Source organism: Ochotona princeps, chromosome 15 (genome assembly GCF_030435755.1).
Source record: "Ochotona princeps isolate mOchPri1 chromosome 15, mOchPri1.hap1, whole genome shotgun sequence".
In the NCBI taxonomy this organism is placed as follows: Eukaryota; Metazoa; Chordata; class Mammalia; order Lagomorpha; family Ochotonidae; genus Ochotona; species Ochotona princeps.
This window is the reverse complement of record NC_080846.1, coordinates 3,497,936-3,518,495: the sequence shown is the minus strand read 5'-3', so window position 1 is coordinate 3,518,495 and position 20,560 is coordinate 3,497,936. Positions and strand designations below refer to the sequence as shown.

At 52.9% G+C, this 20,560-nt stretch overlaps 1 protein-coding gene across 1 annotated transcript in view; it reads right to left on the bottom strand.

Annotated features, from left to right (window-relative positions):
* Nucleotides 1-20,560, bottom strand: part of PACSIN2 (protein kinase C and casein kinase substrate in neurons 2) — a 104,494-nt gene that overhangs the window by 35,000 nt on the left and 48,934 nt on the right. The window lies entirely within an intron of this gene.

The window sequence follows — 20,560 nt, the reverse complement described above, 5'->3', positions numbered from 1 at the left end:
GAGCTCTTGGCTATACACGCTCGACACACTTTATGGAACAAGATTTCACTCTTACAGTTTTAAAAGATTCATTATAGAGAAAAAGGGAGTGGGACAGAGAGAATCTTCTACCCACTGCTGTACTCCCCAGACAGCCACAATGACCAGGCCTGGGCTAGGCTAGAGTCAGGGGCCTGGAACCTCTACCAGGTCTCCCATATGGGTGCTGAGACCCAAAGTCTTTAGCCATCCTGTGCTGCTTTTCCAGGAGTATGAGCAGGGAGCTGGATTGGAAATAGAGCAGCCAGAACTCAAACTGGCACTCACATGAGATGCCAGTGCTGTTAAGTGGCAGCTTTACCCAACACTAGCCCCTCCACAGGGACAGTTCACACACCCCTGAACAAGGATGGGCACACCCCTGGCACTCCTCCAGGGGGCTAACTACCTGCTTCGCATGATCAGTCAGACAGCACTGTAGCAAACCAAATGTCAGTTGGACTAGTACCCTGGGGCAGAAATGGGCAGAAGAGGGGAAGACTGTGTGCTTGCACGAGAAAGACTTCAGCCACAGCAGGGACTGAGAAGAGGCCTCGCCATTCACGGCCTGAAGAAACTGGAAAAAGAGTCATTCACAGTTTTAAAGAGGAAACACCCTCAGTAGACCAGTTGTCAGAGCATGTTACTACGGATACCCTGACAGATCAGTGTCCTTTGAGCTCACGCTGTGTCCAAACACAGGTGCAGAGCACCGGTGGCTGTATCCCCAGGCCACAAGCAGGGAGCTGGATGGCAGATGGAGCAGCTGGGGCATAAACTGGTGTCTTTATGGGATGACAGCGCTTGCAAATGGAGGATCAGCCTGCAGAGCCACAGCGCCAGCCGCAAGTCAGTTTTTTTTTTTACTTACTTTACTGACCTCCAGAGCCAGTTTGGGAGGCCTGCCTCAAACGTGCCACTAACAGCCGTGGGGGCCTCGAGTGTGTCCCTTAGCCTCTTAGTGTCACATCACTTTCATTTTCTTAAAGAGCAGGATTAAAAAAATTCTTCAGGGCCCGGCGGCGTGGCCTAGCCGCTAAAGTCCTTGCCTTGAACGCCCCGGGATCCCATATGGGCACCGGTTCTAATCCCGGCAGCTCCACTTCCCATCCAGCTCCCTGCTTGTGGCCTGGGAAAGCAGTCGAGGACGGCCCAATGCATTGGGACACTGCACCTGCGTGGGAGACCTAGAAGAAGTTCCTGGTTCCCAGCTTTGGATCGGTGCCCACCGACCCGTTGCGGCTCACTTGGGGAGTGAATCATCGGACGGAAGATCTTCCTCTCTGTCTCTCCTCCTCTCTGTATATCTGACTTTGCAATAAAAATAAATATTAAAAAAAAAAAACTCTTCAGATTTCTTTGAGCTTAAAATGCTTTAAAGGAATCTCCTACTGGCAAGAGACTTGGGAGAGCTTGAGTGGACTTAAGCCAAGTAACCACAAGAGAGTACATTTGCGGTGACGGTTGCAGCAGCAGCAACATGCCTTCCTGCTCCGCCAGCTCCGGTCACCTCAAGGGCACTCACATCGGGCCCGGCGTCCAGACATCAATCTACTCACCAAGCCATAGTCAGCGTCGAGTCCAGGTCCCCCGAGAACAGCCACATCACAGAAATCCCACGCAGGACCCCCCAGCTCTTCCAAGTTCTATTCAGACAGGAGCACTAAGGGCAAGTGGCACTCCGCAGCCATGAACATGCACGCTGCACGAGTCAAGCAGAACACAGGCACCGCAGCCTTCAGCGCTGCACAGGTGCCCCGACCTTGGGTCCCCGGGCTTCACACAGAGGACTCTTCTGGGGACTTTTGGGAGCCAGTGGACTGCATGGCACCAGGAGGGCGTGGAGCCCCTACGAACGACCTGCTCTGGCATCCCCTCAGGGGAGGCAGTGCATCTCTGTGCCCTATAGATGATGCCGCCGGGCTTCCTTCCAGGCGTTCCTTGTGTTCCTCCCAGAACAGCTGCCACGCTGCCACACATCTAGGAACTTCTTGCTAACCAAGTCATGTCCTTTCTAGAATGAAGACCCACCTCCAACTCCAACAGCTAGGAAGGTCACTCACTACCTCAGCGCTCCCAAAGGGCCCTGTTCTCTCAGACCCTGTTCCTCTATCACAGTCTTCAACCTCCACGAATCACTGCCCAAATGGCTACCAAGGTCTAATTATCCTTCAGGGTCAAGGTCAGCTGCTGCCTCCTCCAGCAAGCCTTCCTTCATTTCCAGCAGAAACAGTTCTGCTGCCTGACGGATCCTCTCATGGACAATGGTCACCTGTACGCCTGTGGCTCCCAGGTGAAACAAACCAAGGCCCGCGAGAGCAGGAGTTGCATAGTGTTCATTCTGGTCCCAGTCCCAGCTGGGCAATCTGGAATATGAAGGCCACGCTTTGCCGTCTCACACCATGACTGAGGCACAGAGCCAGGCGCACACAGAGGCGGCTGCAGCCCTGACACGAAGGTGTGCCTGCCAGCTACAGGCTTTGGGGGTGAGGCAAACACTTCTCTCTATAAGCCCCAGCATGCTGAGGCTCTCTGACTTACAGCTAAACGAGGCAGTCCTTATAGCCTCACCACCTTCTGTCCCCAGGCTCTCTGCCCCCATCCCATGGATTCGGGACGGTGAGTGACAGACACGTACCCCACATCTCCAAGGCTGGGCACGGTGCCTAGCATACAAGGCAATGTTCTGTGAGGGAATGGGCAAGCGACACGAGCACCCAGCCCTGCTGCACAGCAGCCAGACAACCAGTGGCGAGTCACTAACCGCTATGAGCCTCGGCTTCCTGAACCAGCAACAGGAACTATGGAACTACCAGTCCTTGGGCTTGCTGGAAGGCGGAGCTGCTGCTCTCCCCAGCACGCACAGGAAGCAGAATCCAGAGGACCTCAGGAAGGAGGCAATGGTGGTGACCGGGGGACGTTCCAGATTCCAGATGGATGCCAGCTGGTGAGGGTGGGCGTGAGGGGCACCAGAGGCACAGGCAGTGTCATTGGGACCTGCAGAATCAGAGGTCTTGGCAGCCAAGCTCTTTGCTGCCCTGAAACAGGAAGTGACGCAGAAAGGAGGAATTGGCATTTTTCTACAACAAAAATCCCCATGTGGTTTCCACTTGATGAATTTCTCACACTTTGTGGTCTTCCAGCTGCTGTTTGGCTGAGAACTACTCTACACACTATGAATAACTCCAGCAGGGCCACGCAGAAATCATGCTGTCATCGCTGCTGCCGCCAAGCAGGCTGTGCTTCCGGGAGTCCTCTCCTCTAACAGCCAGGAGAGCCAACAGAAGTCACGGGGCTGCGGTGCTGTTAATAACTCTCAACTTTCATTCAACAAAATTGTTTTCTCAAGAATCTAAATAATATCAGGTAGAATAGAAAGACCATCCTTGCTTCCAGTTTCATTTCCGCTAAGTGTGTTGCTTTGAAAGGCGGAGCCACAGAGCCAACGGAAGAGTCAGCGGTCTCCAATCCCCTGGCTGAAGTCAGCAGCCAGGCACTCCATCCGCGTTTCCCACGGTGCGTCTGGGTCACCCTCTGCTGTTTTCCCAGGAGCTTCAGAAGGAAGCAGGATCAAAAGGAATCAGATGGGACTTGAACCTGTGTACTTATATAGGATGTGCTAACCTGCTGACCCACCGGTCTCATCCACAGAGGTTCCCCTTGGGACAGCCTTTATAAACACTGCAATCATCCTGCCTGGGTCAGCCCGTGGGACCTGGCCAGGTGTCCCTGGGGCTCCCCGATTTGCTGGCCCTGGGTTACCCTGGGAGAGCTGGCCATGTGTCCCCCATATGGGATGCCAGAGTTACAGGTAGAAGTTTAGCTTACTATGCCACAGTATCAGTTCCCAACCTGGATTAACACACAAATCTGCGTAACAGTCTGCTTTCTCCTCAGAAGAGGAACTCAGCAGCACATCTCACACACACCAGGGTCTCCTGAAGTCTGCTGAGGCTGACAGATACTCCCCGAGATCTTTAAAAGTGAAATGATGGTGAAAAGAACAGTGTTGCCATCATAAGGGATTAAGACCTTGACCAAGAGCATACTGCTCTCCTCTCTGCCAGGCTGACCTGCCATGGAGGACACAGCGAAGATGACAGGACTCAGGTTATTAGCCACAAATGTTTCTTTAGCTGAAAGCAAACCTCACGTTTTTAGTGATTTTTTTAAAAAGCCAATTCATTTAGAGCAGGGACAAGGCACAAAGCCACTCCTTCCACAGATGGCCTTCTGGTGCAGCCTCCAGGCACCCCAGAGCTTCACTCACCAGGAGGCCATACCTTCTTTTTGTTCTTTACACACCTCCAAATCCAGCTCCCCACTAATGCACCTGGAGCAATGAGACCGGGATGAAAGCCTGGCTCCTGGCTTCAGCCCGCCCAGCCCCACTGTGGCCATTTGGGAAGGGAACCAGTGGATGGAAGACTCTCCCCTGACCGCCACCATATGTCTCCCTCTAACTCTGTTGTTTGAAAATACATCTCTTGGAATTCTTTTGACAGTAAATAGATCTTTAAAACCAAACTCTCTGAATTAGAGGAATCAAGTGTGTAAAGCGACCACAGGTCAAGTCTGTTAGGCTGCACTTTAAATTCTCAAGCATCACGACTTTCTTTGCACTGAGGCGGCCTCTAGAATAACAGGAGAATCTAGGACACGCAGCAGACCAGCTCCCCTCAGCCCAAGCACACGGTCAGAGTGAGCGCAGCCTGACACGGCATGCCTGTGTCAGGAACACCGAGCTGTGCTTGGGGCAGGCAGGAGGCTACCGATGTCCGTCTCCATACAGTTCCACACCCTGCTGGGTCTGCCTTTGTGCAAACTCACCAGCAATCCTTTAAGAAGTAAAGACACGCAGGGAAGTGCTGTGTCCCTGTGCGTCTGAAGGGAACAGGTCCCAAGGCCTCAGCTGAAGCTGCATGTCAGCGCACACCTGCACACCTGACCTCATCTCCAGGTGAGTTACGAACACTGACAGGATGTGACTGCCACAGTCACCACACTAAACGCCTCAGGCAACAGTGACCAGAGTCAAAAGGCACACACATTCAGGGCAGAAGCAATTCACTTCCGCCAACGCTGAGGCTCCTTGGTGAGCTGAATCTGCCATGCAGAGCCTGAGGACCTCAGGACCTGGGGGCCACTGCATCCCCAGTAACCCTGGGGGTCTGGCAGAGAGAGCTGGCCAGCTGGAAGGACATGCGATTCTCAAGACACCTAGCCGAGGGAGAGCACTCCGAGTCCCCAACTCCAGCGCATGTAGGCACAAGAGCAGCCTACACCGCGGCTGGAAGAGAAGCAAGCACCCCAGGTGTTAGGTGTCAGGATCAAAATGTAGACGGACAATACACCTGCGAGCAAACGCTGCAGCCCATCCATCCTAGGGGCCAGAGGACAAGGGGCTCCACGCAGGCCACCCAGGCTCACCCCGAGCTTACACACACACACACACACACACACACACACACACACACACAGAGTCCTGTGCCCGCCTTCCCCGTTGGGAGGGAACGGTGACTGTGAAGGAGAGGCGCTGCTGTGAGGCTACGGACCGGCAGTCAAAGCCCAAGGCATCCGCGTACAAACAGGCAGACTGGAGGCAATGTTGTGGTGCCATGGTAACGGAAACCACAGAGGCAAGTCCAGTTGCACAGAAATATTTAAAAATAAAGAAGATACTAACATTTCAGCACACAAACGACAATGACTCACACTGTTCTCAGGTCCTTTCTGGACCGGCCAGTTCCCTAATGCGCCCGTCCTCCGGGTTCTTTCCCGCTGGGGAAACGTGAGACATAGCGAGTGAAAAGCAGCTTGGAGGTTTTCCTCTAACTTTACCAGCTAGTTCACAAAAGGCCTTGTAACAGCACACTTCAGAAGGCTGATGGGAATGGAAGTAAAAGAGACATTGACTTTGGTGGAAAAAGCTGTGGAAACACTGTGGACCACGTGCACGCGGACAGCAGTGAGCCAGCTGCCAGCCACACTGTGCAAACCTGACCAAGCTGAGTGCCAAGTGCAATGCTCTGCTTCAAAGGCAGAACCCAGGCACGAGCCCTCTCAGCTGCGGGCACACTGCCATCTGGGCCCTGTCCTGGCTCTCCTGCATGCCCCCTCCCTTAGACCCGACTTCAGCCACCATGCTCCGACAACACCTTCCAACATGACAGCCGCATACTACTGCCTGGGACTGCCCTGGCCAGCTTCTACCAACTCGCCAAGACCAGCTCCTGTGCCACCTCCACTGACCAGCCTCCCACCACCCCAGGGACCCTCTGCCCCACTGTCCTGTCAGAGTTCCTGCCTGCCCGTTTCCTCAAGCAGGTGTTGGCCTTGGGGGACTGTGCTCAAGTCAGGCGCTTCCCCAGGGCCTCACCTGGCAGCTGCGCAGGACAGCCGCTGAAGCAGGAGGGGGCCACAAGCATTTCTCGGGACACCTCACTGCTTCAGGACCTGCCTCCTCCCACTGCCCTCTCTTCTGACGTCATGCACGGAGGGCTGTTCTCCTTCTCCAGTACAACAGTACCGTTCTGTACAAGCTGCCACTCTTCCCATGTCCAGAGACCTGCTGTGGCTATTTCACGTGCTCCCAATCTTGTCTGGATTCAGAGCCCCAGAGAAACCTACCAGCAAAGGGCAGGTGTAGTGCAGAAACCCCACTTAGGGGACCCGTGAAAGCTGACTCTGGGGGTCTGAGTTTTCAACCTCTCATAATACAAACTATCAAGTTCTATAACCACTCAGACTTCAGTTTGGTTGTTACCAGAATCTCAGTAGCAGCAGGCAGATGCAGACACACACACACCCTCCACTCTGAAGAGGAGAAGTGTTTCCTGGGTGAGCCAACCTGAGGTCACACTCCATGGCAGGAGCTTGGGGCACACTGGCCCTGGGGAAACCCGGCTGCCCAGGAACCAGATGCCAGGCAAACAGCAACACCAAGAGCCTGAGTGCAACAAAATGCAGCCAACTGAGAATTCACAAGCTGCACACTTCACTTCCGCCCCCTCCCAGGACACCTGAAACACCCCACACAGTGGGGACACTGACATGCCCCCACACACCTCACTTCCACCTGCCCCCTCCCGGGACACCTGAGAACACCCCACACAGTGGGGACACTGACACTGACATGCCCTGGCACACTTCTGAGCAAGGGGGGGCCTTCCTCCTGGCTGGCAGCAGCACACATCGGCCCCCTTCCCTGCTGTGGGATAAATCTAATGGGAGGAACACAGTGACCTTGGACTTGGCTCTCGACTCCTTAGGCCTAGCGCTTCCTCATTCCAAGGGCAGGTGACTGGTTTCCCACAGACCCTGATCTTGCAGTGGGAGACCAGCAGCTAAGTCAGAGGGTGTGTAGACTGCAACTCCTAGAGAAAACCATGACAGCTCTTCTAAAAACTGTGGGAAGAGCTGACCCTGGCGTGCTGCGTGTCAGGCTCCTCCCCAGCAGGGGGCGACGGAGCACACACAGCCCGGACAGGAGCATGAAAAGCTGATGCAGATTTCAAAAATTTCCTGTGCCAAAATAAATCTTTTTCTTTCATTTTCCATGAACTTCTTGAAGTACCCTCATAAGCACCATGAACTGTGTCAAAATGAGAAAATCTAAATGAAGAGAAAATAAGAAGAGCCTTTATAACTTGGCATATACTCATTGGGGATGCACAGATCACTTCTTCAGCCCACCATTTTATTTTCCAGCTTTCAACATCCATGCAGTCAAGGTCCATGCAGCTGGGCAACACTGTGCATGCTGGGGAGTCCCACGGGCACAGAACAGGTGGAAACCCTTGCCACAGGGGACTTTTAAATCACACAGCAGGTGTTACATGCAGAAATAAAGCAAAGAAAGGGGCCAAAGGGAAGGGATGGAGAAGAAAACAGAATGACCATGGGGCCAGCATGGTGGTGTAGCATGCTAATCCTCTGCCATGGCTCCGACACCCTCAGGGTGCCAGTTCTAGTCCCATCCAGCTTCCTGCCAGTGAACTGAGAAAGCAGAAGATGGCTCAGGTCCTTGGGTCTCTGCACCTGCGTGGGAGAGAGCCAGAGGACGCGTCCGGCTCCAGGTTCCAGACTGGCTCAGTTCTGGCCATTGTGGCCACTGGCAGACGGAAGATCTCTCTCGATCTCTCTCTCTTTCACACACACACACACACTTTCAAGTAAAAATAAGTAAAAGAAAGGAAAAGAAAACGGAGTGAGTGGAGGTCGCCCTGTAAAGGTGACATGTGCAACATGGAAGGCAGGGAGCCGCGCAGGCTCCGAGCAGCCGCAGCCCCGCACAGGGAGGAGCACAGCCCACCGCAGGCGCCACCAGCCGGCCGCTTCCATGTGGTTCTCAGTGGGAAGACGGCGGCTGAGACCAGGCTGTCAGCAGTGAAGTGATCCCAGGCACCTTTAACAGGACAACGCCCTCCTTTCCATGTCTGCTTTCCCTCCAGTGGCTCACCCCAACTTCCGGGAGGGACTGTCTAACCCCAGCCCTCACAAGCAGGGCTCAGTGCCTTGCTGTGTGCAGGCAGCAGACCGGCAGGACTCGAGGGCACCTGGCACTCCCAGCCGCCACATGCCTCCCCGTCACACCCTGCACCTCTCCTGACTCCTGAGAAGGGAACTCGCACAGCTCCACGAAGCAGTGGAGTTCAGCATGTTTAGGACGCCACACGATCAGGAGACCAGCGCTCAGCAGCTTCCTCTCCAGGTTAGCTTGAGCATCTCTGGATCCCCAAATCCAGAAAACTTGGTCTTCTACTCCAGAACTTCAGAACAAGACTCCTGCCCAGTCAGTTTCCCAGCTCATTTCCTCCCTGCCCTTATGCACACTTGTGCTGAGGGTAAAACATATAGTGCTAAATGCCAGGTTCATTCAAGCAGGATTTTTTTTTTTTAAAGATTTTATTATTATTGGAAAGCTGGATATACAGAGAGGAGGAGAGACAGAGAGGAAGATCTTCCATCCGATGTTTCACTCCCCAAGTGAGCCGTAACGGGCCGGTGCGCGCCGATCCGAAGCTGGGAACCAGGAACCTCTTCCAGGTCTCCCACGTGGGTGCAGTGTCCCAATGCATTGGGCCGTCCTCAACTGCTTTCCCAGGCCACAAGCAGGGAGCTGGATGGGAAGTGGAGCTGCCGGGATTAGAACCGGCGCCCATATGGGATCCCGGGGCGTTCAAGGCGAGGACTTTAGCGGCTAGGCCACGCCGCCGGGCCCCTCAAGCAGGATTTAAAATGCCTTTAAGATGACACTAGTGGGGCCTGGCGTGACAGCGGTTAAGGTCTTCAACCTGAACGTGCCGGGATCCCATATGGATGCCAGTTCTAATCCCGGCAGCTCCTGCGCTTACCATCCAGCTCCCTGCTTGTGGCCTGGGAAAACAGTCGAGGACAGCCCGAAGTTTTAGGATCCTGCACTGGCGTGGGAGACTGGGAAGAGTTCCTGGCTCCTGGCTTTGGATCAGTTCAGCGCTGGCCGTTGCAGCCACTTGGGGATTGAATCATCGGACAGAAGATCTTCCTCTCTGTTGAAGAACTTAGATGTTTTCTGCTTTTGTGATTCTGCCTTAATGGCTTGGCTGGGGGCTATGTGAACTCCAGACCTGTTAGTCTACCTGACACTGTGACACCTGGCAGGTCACGTAGCCACACCACTCCCCAGAAAGGAGGTACCTGGTGTTTGATAAGATCCACCGCCCTACAGCTCATCAATTTGTACTTTTTGAAAGTTGCTTGCTTCAAACCCACCAATAGAAGCCTGCTAAATCATGACTGTATAATTAATGGCCTGACATGTATAAGAACTGGTGGTGGGGGGGCTCTCGCTCTCTGGCTCTGGCTCACACTTCTTTTCCGTCCTGCCTGCGGATCCTGCACCAGTCGGCTGCAGCTGCCCCTCTCCCGTCCAGCCCTGCTGGGGGAGGTGGCTGGGAGACCTAGGCTAACCTGAATAAACCACCTTTATGCCTTAGCACCGACTTCAGACTTGATGATTTTCTGGGGATTTCAAAATCCGGCACAACACTGTCTCTCCTCCTCTCTGTATATCTGCCTTTCCAATAAAAATAAATAAATCTTTAAAAAAAAAAAAAAAAGACGATACCAGTGGCCGCCTGAGGCCAGTTTGGGGCCGTGTTAGGAATCGCCATCTCCACTCGTGCCCTAAGGGAAGCAGAGGCGTGCGCAGGGGCAGCAGGGTGCTCCCCAGACCTGAAGGAGACTCAGTGTGGTTCAGTTAGGACAGCACGTTAAGCTGTCCCTGTAATGCTGAATTCTCTTACCAGAGCACTGGTTCAAATCCCAGTTGCTCTACTTCCAACCCAGCTCTCTGCTGACCTGCCTAGGAAGACAAGCGAAGGTGGCCAGCTGCTTGGGCCTCTGCCACGAAGGCAGGAGATATGGCTCACGGCTCTAGCCTGGCCCAGCAAATGGAAGATTGCTGTCTCTCACTCGGCCTTTCAAAACAAATAACCTCGAACAAGGACGGTCCCAGGGGCTCCAGAGCAGGTGCAGTGGCTCATTTCATTCTTTCAATGGTCTGAAGGAGGCCAGCTCCTGAGGCACGTGGCCCCGCGACATGCACAGCACTGCTCCAAGGCCTGGCCTCCTCCCTTAGAGCCAAGGATGCCAGTAACAGAACAAGCTGCCCTGTGGCATGGCAGGTGCAGCAGGCGAGCAGGTGTGTGCTCCCCCAGGGCCACCTGCAGCATGAGCATTGCCCGGGAGAAACGCTGCCCTGATTTTTCATTCTGTTTTTCTATTAACTTCTGGAAGGACTCTCCTATATAGAGAAATCAGCATTAAAAAAATACATATATACTAGACGTAGACTGATGCAGAAACCCTTATTCCCAACAGTGTTTTTCCTTTTTTTCTAAGGATTTATTTTCTTCATTGAAAAGGCAGATTTACAGAGAGATGGAGAGACAGAGAGAAAGATCTTCCATTTGCTGGTCCACTCCCCAAGTGGCCACCATGGCTGAAGCTGAGCAGAGTCGAAGCCAGGAGCTTCCTCTGTGTCACCTACGCAGGTACAGGGTCCCAAGGCCTTGGGCCATCCTCCTCTGCTTTCCCAGACAACAAGCAGGGAGCTGGATGGGAGGGAAATGGAGCAGCTGGGACATACACCAGGGCCCATACAGGATCCTGATGTATGCAACGTGAGGACTTTAGCCTCCAGGCTGCCATGCTGAGCTTTCTTTTCTTTTTTTTTTTTTAAACAAAACAAAACATTTCCAGATGGGTCTGAGGTACAAACAACTTCCTGGGGCCCAGAAAGCAGCAACTGTGCCATCAGCTCACCCGGGCAACGGTAGCAGGACGAGCCGGCAGTAAGAGTGAAGTGAGATGTGCCCCCCGAAATTCGTTTTTCTACGTTGCGGAAACATGTCAGCTGACAACTCCAGCCTGGGATGGATTTTTACAGCAATATCTGTTGTGACCTCCGGCCAGCAAGGGCCCTGGGAATGTGGGGTTCAGACTGAAGATTTCCCCAACCTAAATAATGAGCTCATGTGCCACAGGTTTAAAACAAAAAAACCCTACTTTTTAAAAGAACAAAACTGACAAATTTTCAAACCTGGTGTTAGTGTGAGAATGCAAACAATGGCAGGCAGGTTGGGCAGGGGGCAAGAAAACACACAGAAAGAGCATGAAGACTTGAAGGAGAACTGTTAGAGGTGACCCACTCAGAGCAGGTCTCATGGACGCCTTAACACACACCCTCACTCACGGGAGCCCATCCCCGAGGCCTGTGCTGGAGGAGGGGGACCCAGGCCCATAGGGCAATGCTTTCAGGGCAAAGACACACGTAACAACCCTTGGTAGGCTAGTGCAGCTGCGACTGTGAAAGGCCACCTCACCAGCTGCCTCAGTCTCCTGCAAAGACACGTGCCCTGCCCCGCCTGGCTCTCAAGAGCCCAACCCCGCCCGGTCAGTCCCTCTGGTCAATCACTTTGTCATTAATTAGCTTAGCTTGAGCAGGACCTATTATGTTCCAGGGCCTGGAGACGGAGGGGCTAGCGCCATGGCTCAGCCTAGGCCTCTACCTACAAGCACCAGCATCCCATGTGGGTGCCGGTTCATATCTCGGCTGCCTCACTTCCATCCAGCTCCCTGCCTGTGACCTGGGAGAACAGCGGAAGGATGGCCCAAGGCCTTGAGACCCTGTACCCACGTGGGAGACCCGGAAAAAGCTCCTGGCTCCTTATTGGCTCAGCTCTGGTCATTGTGGCCACTTGGGAGTGAACCAGCAGTTGGAAGATGTGTCTGTCTCTCCTTCTCTGTAAATCTGTCTTTCCAATAAAAACAAATACACCTTTAAAAAAATGTATGGTCTATAAAGACCAGGCTGCTGATAAACCGCTGAAGGAACAGTCTGTCTCGTACGAGACACATCAACGAGTTCCCAACCTGCAGTTTGCCCTGAAGGTTGTGAGACACGAGCAGATGGTCTGTGACCACTTAACACTGCCACCTGGTACTGTTATGACACACTCAGCCATTTAAAGACTGAAAATGAAAACCAAACGGAACCAAAACCCAAGCTCCTTAACAACACCGTAACTGAGCCACTTTCCCCCACACGGATTTCTGTGCTCCACGCAATGCCAGGAGAGAAGAGCACTTCAGGGTCCGTGTCCAGGGCCAGCTCATGGGTCGCCACAGCCCCTCAGCTCAGAGCTGCAGAGCGGGGACCCGGCCAGAGCCTAAGGCCAGGTGCTCTCAACGGCCAGGAGTTACTGGTTTTAGGCGTTGCTTCTAGAGATTTTATACATATATGCAAGTTCCCAGAAGGGTTATGTGGTGGAAGGTGCCAAGTTTCTCAAGGATGTTACCTATCTTTCATGTTTAGTTGGGGCAGAAATTGAACATGCTAATGAGGGGGCCTGGGGTGTCCTACACTAGAAAGAGGAAGGTGAGGTACAATCACAGCTTCTGTGCAGGCTCCTCAAACCAGCCTCAGCCAGACAGGTCTCGGTCACTGTGCTATCTGCCCAACCACAGCCCTCACATATATCCACAAAGACATCTGGCATATACTCACTGGGGATGCACAGATCATGTCTCCAGCCCACCATTTTATTTACCCTCTCTACTTGGATGACCTGAGAGTGCCCTAATGAGCCAAGTGAAATCGACTGTACGCAACTCCAAACAGCTGGCGCTCTGGCTGTGCGAACAAGATAAATCTGATAAAAGAAGCAAGAGGCATTAGATAAAAGCATGGAGGTGCTCAAAACTCATGTAATTATTTAAGACTTTGCACAATATCACACAAAGTAGAAAGGAAAGACACAACCGATGAAAATCTTACCTCCCAAACTGCATTAAGGGACACATGAAGACTGAGGATCCAGGTTCAACCACACAGAGAAGAGGTGAGAGGGGCGGAACCAACAGGAGAGGGCGAGCCAGGACAGCGCAGGGCCATTCACAGCAGGTCCCCTACCACGAAGGGCCTCCTGGCACACCCAGCCCTTCCACTGCTTCCCCCCTAGGAGAAACCACTAAGGGAGGCCTGGCACCCTGAACCTACCTGGCCTCTGAACCACTGCGTGAATGGACCTCCAGTATGTCCAGTAGGACCTAGCCAAACATAACAGGACACTCTACCACACAGGGGGAGAGCCACACCTTGCTTTACAAATGGAAACAACATGTAAAAATATGAAACAGTAACATGACGATGCCAATTTTGGCAGGGCCACAGGGAAAAAGGAACAGACCCCAACATTGCTGATATGCTTCATGGAAAAATCTGGAAACACAAAATAGGGCAGAGAAGAGACACCAACCTCTGGCCCCAGAGTCCCACTCTGGAGAATTTGCACCAAGCAAATAAACTCACAGTAAAAATAGCTTGAACAAAATGTTCATGACAGTAATATTTATAACGGCAAAAACTGGAGACCAAATGCTCAAAAGCTAAGAAAACAACAATGGGCTGACCGACTGGACGTCACCACACTGGGAACTGGCTGCAATGAAGCTAGCAGGGCTCAGCAGACATCCACTCTACAAACTCCTCGCCTGGGTTATTTTCATCTTTGCACCCTCACCGCTCAGCGTGAGGTAGATGCTCAAATATTTACCAAGTGACTAAACGTCTGAGCCAATGAATAACCAAGTCAGTGAAGGACAAGGGCTGGAAGGCAGGGAGAGAGAAGAGAAATCCTTGTTCCATTCTGGGAAGCAGCTTCAGTGTTTGCATTTTAGGACACGTCTTAGAGTAACATCCTGAGCAAACTCATGGCATCCTGAGCAAAACCCACGTCATTGTGACTACTGAAACACTGCAGGGGAATGGCTCAGTAAGAGGTGCTCCTGTAGGGACTGGCGCAGTGACATATCATATTAACCATCTACCTGCAGCACCAGCATCCCATATGGGCACTGGTTCCAATCCCAGCTGCTCCACTCCTTATCCAGCTCCCTGCTAATGGCCTCGCAAAGCCGCGGAGGGTGGTCCAAGGCCTTGGGTCTTTGTACCCATGTAGGAAACGGAAAAGAAGCTCTCGGCTCCCAGCTTCAGACCAGTCCAGCTCTGATTGTTGCAACCACTTGGGGAATGATCCAGAGGATGGAAGGTCTCTCTCTCCCTGTCTTTCCTTTCCTTCTGTAACCTTTTCAAGCAAAATTTTAAAAATAAGGAAAGTTCTAAAGAAGACTTACACACACACACTCCTCCTGCAGCTCAGAGGCTGGCAGGCCACCTGTAAGTGACATGGGAGGGGAGGGAGCAGGGGGAGACAGAACCAGGTGGGCCCTAAGAGCGCCCTGACTGACATCTTTCTTTATGGGTGTCAGATGTCCTGCAGAATGGTGGGCCCATATAATTAATGTCTCATCACCAAGAATATCTAGACACTTTTATGTATGTTGGTTCACTCCCTACATGGCCAGGTCTGAGTCAGCCCAAAGCTCCACCCAGATCTCCCAGGTGGTGACAGAGGCCCACCTACTTGGGCCATCTTCTGCTATTTTCTCAGGCGCAATAGCAGGAAGCTGGATCAGAAGCAGAACCACCTAGACGCAAACCATGCTCCCATATGAGACGCTACCCTCACAAGTGGTGGCTCACTGGGCCCGGCGGCATAGCCTAGCCGCTAAAGTCCTTGCCTTGAAAGCCCCGGGATCCCATATGGGCGCCAGTTCTGATCCCGGCTGCTCCACTTCCCATCCAGCTCCCTGCTGGTGGCCTGGGAAAGCAGTCGAGGACGGCCCAAAGCTTTGGGACCCTGCACCCGCGTGGGAGACCCGGAAGAGGTTCCTGGTTCCCAGCATCGGATCGGCGTGCACTGGCCGTTGCGTCTCACTTAGGGAGTGAATCATCGGATGGAAGATCTTCCTCTCTGTCTCTCCTCCTCTGTATATCTGACTTTGTAATAAAAATAAAATCTTAAAAAAAAAAAAAAAAAACAAGTGGTGGCTCACCCTGCTGGGACACAAGCCACCACCAGAGCTGACTTTCAATAAACCATGCAGTCTCCTGTAATTACAAGGAGCAAATTTTTTCCTTTGAACTAGTATTTATACTGGGGAATTTTACCAGAAATGTTTTAGCAGTAATTCAGAGGCATTTTATAGCAGGCAGACCCTCCTAACATAAGGCTCTCTCTCTGCCATTTTTTTTTTAAACTTACTTTATTTTTATTGGAAAGTCAGTTATACAGAGAGGAGGAGAGACAGAGGAAGATCTTCCATCCAATGGTTCAATCCCCAAGCGGCTGCAACAGCTGGAGCTGAGTCAATCCAAAGCCAGGAGCCTAGAGCTTCTACATCTCCTACATGTATGCAGGGTCCCAGACCTATGGGTTGTCCTTGACTGCTTTCCCAGGCCACAAGCAGGGAGCTGGATGGGAAATGGGGCTGCCAGGATTAGATCCGTGCCCATACAGGATCCTGGCACGTGCAAGGCATGGAGTTTAGCCGCTAGGCCACTGCATCAGGCCCTCTCTCTGCCATTCTAGTTAACAGTGCTACCATCTTCCCCTGGCCCCTATACTGACACTATCTGCTCTGTGATGTCCAACTCCCGAGATCCCAGCAGATACAAGGTGAGGACCTAGGTTATTGTGCATGCCAAGGACCCCAGTTCTTATTTCCTGAACCCAGGACATGCCGTCTCCCAGCTCTGTCAAGGCCACATCAAACTCAGTGGAAGTCACTGGCCCTCTGACCCCCCACCACTCGGCCTCCTCTTCCCTGTGATCTCTAGGACTCTACCACAGTGGTCAGTGTCCTCTTGCAAGATCAGACTGTGCTTCTACCCACAATCTCTGCACCCTTGCCAGGTCAGAGGAGTCCATGTCACCCACCGCCCTGCAGCCAGTGCTGCACCCTCCACCTCTCCATACAGGCTGTTCCCTCTGAGGAGGAGGGGATGGGGGTGTGTGTGCTGCATGTGTGAAGGCATCCTGAGGACTGCTCCCACCGCTGGCAACGGCTTCACACACTGTTTTGGTTGTGGGGCTCCTTGTTATGTGGGCACCTGCGAGACAAAGGCTGGGAACAGGGAAACTTGTCCCTGAATGGACAGTGAGGCAGATGCACTCCCATGCTCTGACACTTCACAATGTGGACCCTGGGCGAGATGGGAAGGGCCCCTGTGGCTGGGGTTTTATCCTGTTGTAAACATGGGAAGGTCTATGAGCTCTGGTCCAGGGTGGCTCAATCTAGTGCCGATTAGCTCCATTTTAACACTCGTCACAGATACGGCCTCTTCTGCCCCACACTCGCAGCCGAGGTGACCCTTTCCTGCAGAGACTGGTTCTCCAGCTCGGAAGAACAAGTACTCATTCATGTGCTCCCACGCACACTCGGCCGCACCGCAGGCGAGGCAGCCTGGCGAGGGCCCAAGTGCACGGTTACTCCAACATCGCCTGGCTGTGGGCATCACACACTTGGTCCTGCGGCTCTCGTAGCATCCAGAGTACAGTGGGCACATCAAGTCGCCTCAGGGGGAGGGGGACTGGCCATGGGAGCATCGTCATCCTCCGACGCCCACCGCCCTCCGGTCACGCCTGGAGAACACAGCCAGAGAGACTGTTAAGGAGAGTCAAGACTTCCTGGAAACGCCTTCTCTCAGAAGTTCTGGCAGAGTGGGACACCTCTTCTTCAAACTGCAAGTTTCCTAACTCAAGAGATGTACTTAAACCCTAAGACGGCAAAGTCACATCCTCCCACACGAGACAGAAAGATTGTTCTGGCAAAGCCAAAGGGTAAAACATAGATGGGTCAGGAGGTTACCCTTTGTTCAGGGCAGAAAATGCGGGCATTCACCCAGGCCAGGCCAGGGATGCACTGTGGGGTAGCCCCTGAGGTCCGCCTAGCAGGTTCCCAAGACCATACAAAGGACATTATTAACCACACTCATGAGTCAGAGCAGCCTCAGGTCAAGCACCCCGGCTTCTTTCAGCCATTCTTTCAACCGGGAGGCAACCCCTTCTAGAAGCAGGACTTCCTGTCACACAAAGGGCCTCTGTGGCCCTCTGTCCACAGCAGCCTCCTTTCCTGGGGGGCAGAGCCCACAGTCTTGAGCTGTTTCCCCATCCGGAAGTCTATGTAGAACCGGCTAGAGGGGCTGAAGCTGGCTTGAAGGTTCAGAGTTCCTGAGCAGAAAATCTGAGAGAGAGAAAGCTCCCTCTGGGAACGATGCATCTGGGTCTCCATGGGCTGGACGCCTCAGGCAGGACACTGAAGAGGTCTAGGTGTGTCAGCTCAATCAAGGGTGGCTCACGAGGCAAGCATGTGACCTGGCCTGGGGCCAGCAGCACTCAGGAGGACCCGGGGCCAGCCTCCCTACCCCTCAAGGGGCCGACAGACACAGAAGCAGCAGAAAATTCTTTAAAAAGGCTGTGGGGGATACACAGCAAGTCCAGAAAGGGCATCCAGGGCCAACACCAGCGGGAGAAACAGGGAAAGGCGTCCCAGGAAAGGGAAATGAAAACCAGCCCAGTCCAGCCCAGCCAGGTCTCTCGTGGGTACTGAGGGCACAGTCTGAGGGTCCCCCCAGCCCCCGCACCTGCTGAGAGCGCAGACTGGGGAAGCACCAGGAGTGCCTGCCTGGCAGCAACTCCACCTCTTCTCAGGCGGAACCCTGAACATGCATCTCTGAAGTTACAAAGTCACTCAAACCACAGGAGGCTTTGTGTTTTAAATATCTTGTATCATCTCTGCACTCTCCTCTGAGTTTCACTCAGATGTTCCAGCTGGTCCCAGAACATTCTCCTTGCGAGAGGACCAGGAGCCAGCGTGGACCTGGCCGGACACACCGGAAATGACATTCTAAATCCACCGTGATTCATTTCAGGAAAGCTCCACAAAATACCAACAACCATGCAGCAAGCTGGGAAAACGAACAAGCACCCATTTGATAATCTGAAACAAACATGCTAAAACCAAGCATGAAATAAACAACAAGTTTCCCTTACACAAGGAGAGTATGGAGAACCATGGACAGCCAATGGGCAGCGTCCTGAAGCTAGGCCTCACCCCTCCATCTGTGCCAGCGGGATACACCTGGCTGGTCTGCCTCCTGGGACATTAGCAGGAATGCATATGTGTATCACATAGGAGGCACACGGCCTCCAGGCCTCTCTGGTCACTTCCCACCCCCACAGGGCAGAGGTCACGTCAGCAGCGGGCTCTTCAGCTGCACCAAAAAACACTCCAGAACAGAACACAGGAAGTCACTCTAAGTCTCATTCAAGAAAATACCTTGGTTACTATCTGAGCTTCTACTGTAAGATCCCCTACCTACACACTGTTTCTCAAACACACACACACACACACACACACACACACACACACACACAGCCTACCTTAATAAGCCATCTGTCCCTGTGGCTGGCTTAAGAAACAGCCTGTGTCTCCAATTTAAATACTTTTAATAGCAACCAGCATTCAGTCTAACAGGTCTGGTCCCAGCTGCTCGGAAAGAGCTACCAAACGGGAGCTCTGGCTTGCTCTCTCTGCACCACCGGCCCCACCCCAACCCCAACCCAAATAAAGTTTTCAAAAATTTTTTTAAGATTTCTTTTTATTGGAAAGGCAGATCAGAATTATGGAGGAGAAACAGAAAGATTTTCTACCTGCTGGTTCACTCCCCAAATGGCTGCAATGGCTGGAGCAGAGACCATCGGAAATCAAGAGTTTCCTCTGGGTCTCCCATGTAGGTGCAGGCTGGCAAGGCTCTGGGCCATCCAGGCTCTGGGCTTTTCCAGGTCACAAGCAGGGAACTAGATGGGAAAGTGGAACAATCAGGATACAAACTGGCACCCATGTGGATCCTGACGGTTGCAAGGTGAGGATTTATTTAGCCATTGGGCCATTGCATCGGACTTAGGGTTTCAAACTTTAAAACAATATTTTGGGGCCAGCACTGTGGCATAGCAAGTAAAGCTGCCACCTGCAACACCAGCCCCTGGCTCCACAGTCCAGAACTCTCTGAACAATAGGGAAGATGAGACAAAGTTACACCTGACTGGACCAACTGAGGGGGCTGCAGTGTGGGGGCAGGAGGGAGAGACTGCAGGTGCAGGCTCCAGAGACCTGAAGCCAACGGTCCAATGGGCAGCCAATGCAAGGATGGCTAAAAGCAGCATTCAAAGCTACCACAGCATGAATGTGTAAAACACTGGACATTTGAGTTTATTATAAAAATACACATTCAAGAGTGAATGGCTAAAAAAAATAAAGAAGTCCAGAAACGAACAGGAATGTTTTCATATAACAAAGTCCTCAAAGGCTCCAGGTGGGTGTGCCAGGCACTGCACTATGCATGGGGTCCCTTGGAGACATTCTAGCGGGGTCAGGCGACTTACAGCCGCAGCAGTAAGGTAGGGCAGGCAGTGTTCAAGGCTGGGGAGAAGCATGAAGTCAGGCGCAAGAGTGTGACAGGGCTTACCTGAGAGGACAGCTTTATATAAGCCTAAAGTCAAGGCTACAACAACCAGCAAAGTTCAAGAAAGAAGTAACGGGCCCGCCGCGGTTGCCTAGTGGCTAAAGTCCTTGCCTTGAACACACCAGAATCCCATATGGGCACTGGTTCTAATCCTGGTAGCTCTACTTCCCATCCAGCTCCCTGCTTGTGGCCTGGGAAGGCAGTTGAGGACAGCCCAAAGCTTGGGTTCCTGCACCCACATGGGAGACCTGGAGGAAGTTCCTGGCTCCTGGCTTCGGATCGGCTCAGTACTGGCCGTTGCGGTCACTTGGGGAGTGAATCATCGGACGGAAGATCTTCCTCTCTTATCCTCTCCTGTGTATCTGACTTTGCAATAAAAATAAATCTTAAAAAAAAAAAAGAAAGAACATGAAGAATGGGGGAAGGGTGGGTACTGTGGCACAGTCAGTTAAGCTGCTGCGAGGGGCCCCAGCATGCTGCATCAGAAAGCTGATTCAAACCCCGGTGGTTCTGGTTCCCATTCAGTGAGGTCACAGACACTCAGGCATGGAACCCCTGGAGGCACATGGAGGCCTGGAGGGAGCTCTGCACCCCAGCTTTGGCCTGGCTCAGCCCTTGCCACTGAGCATC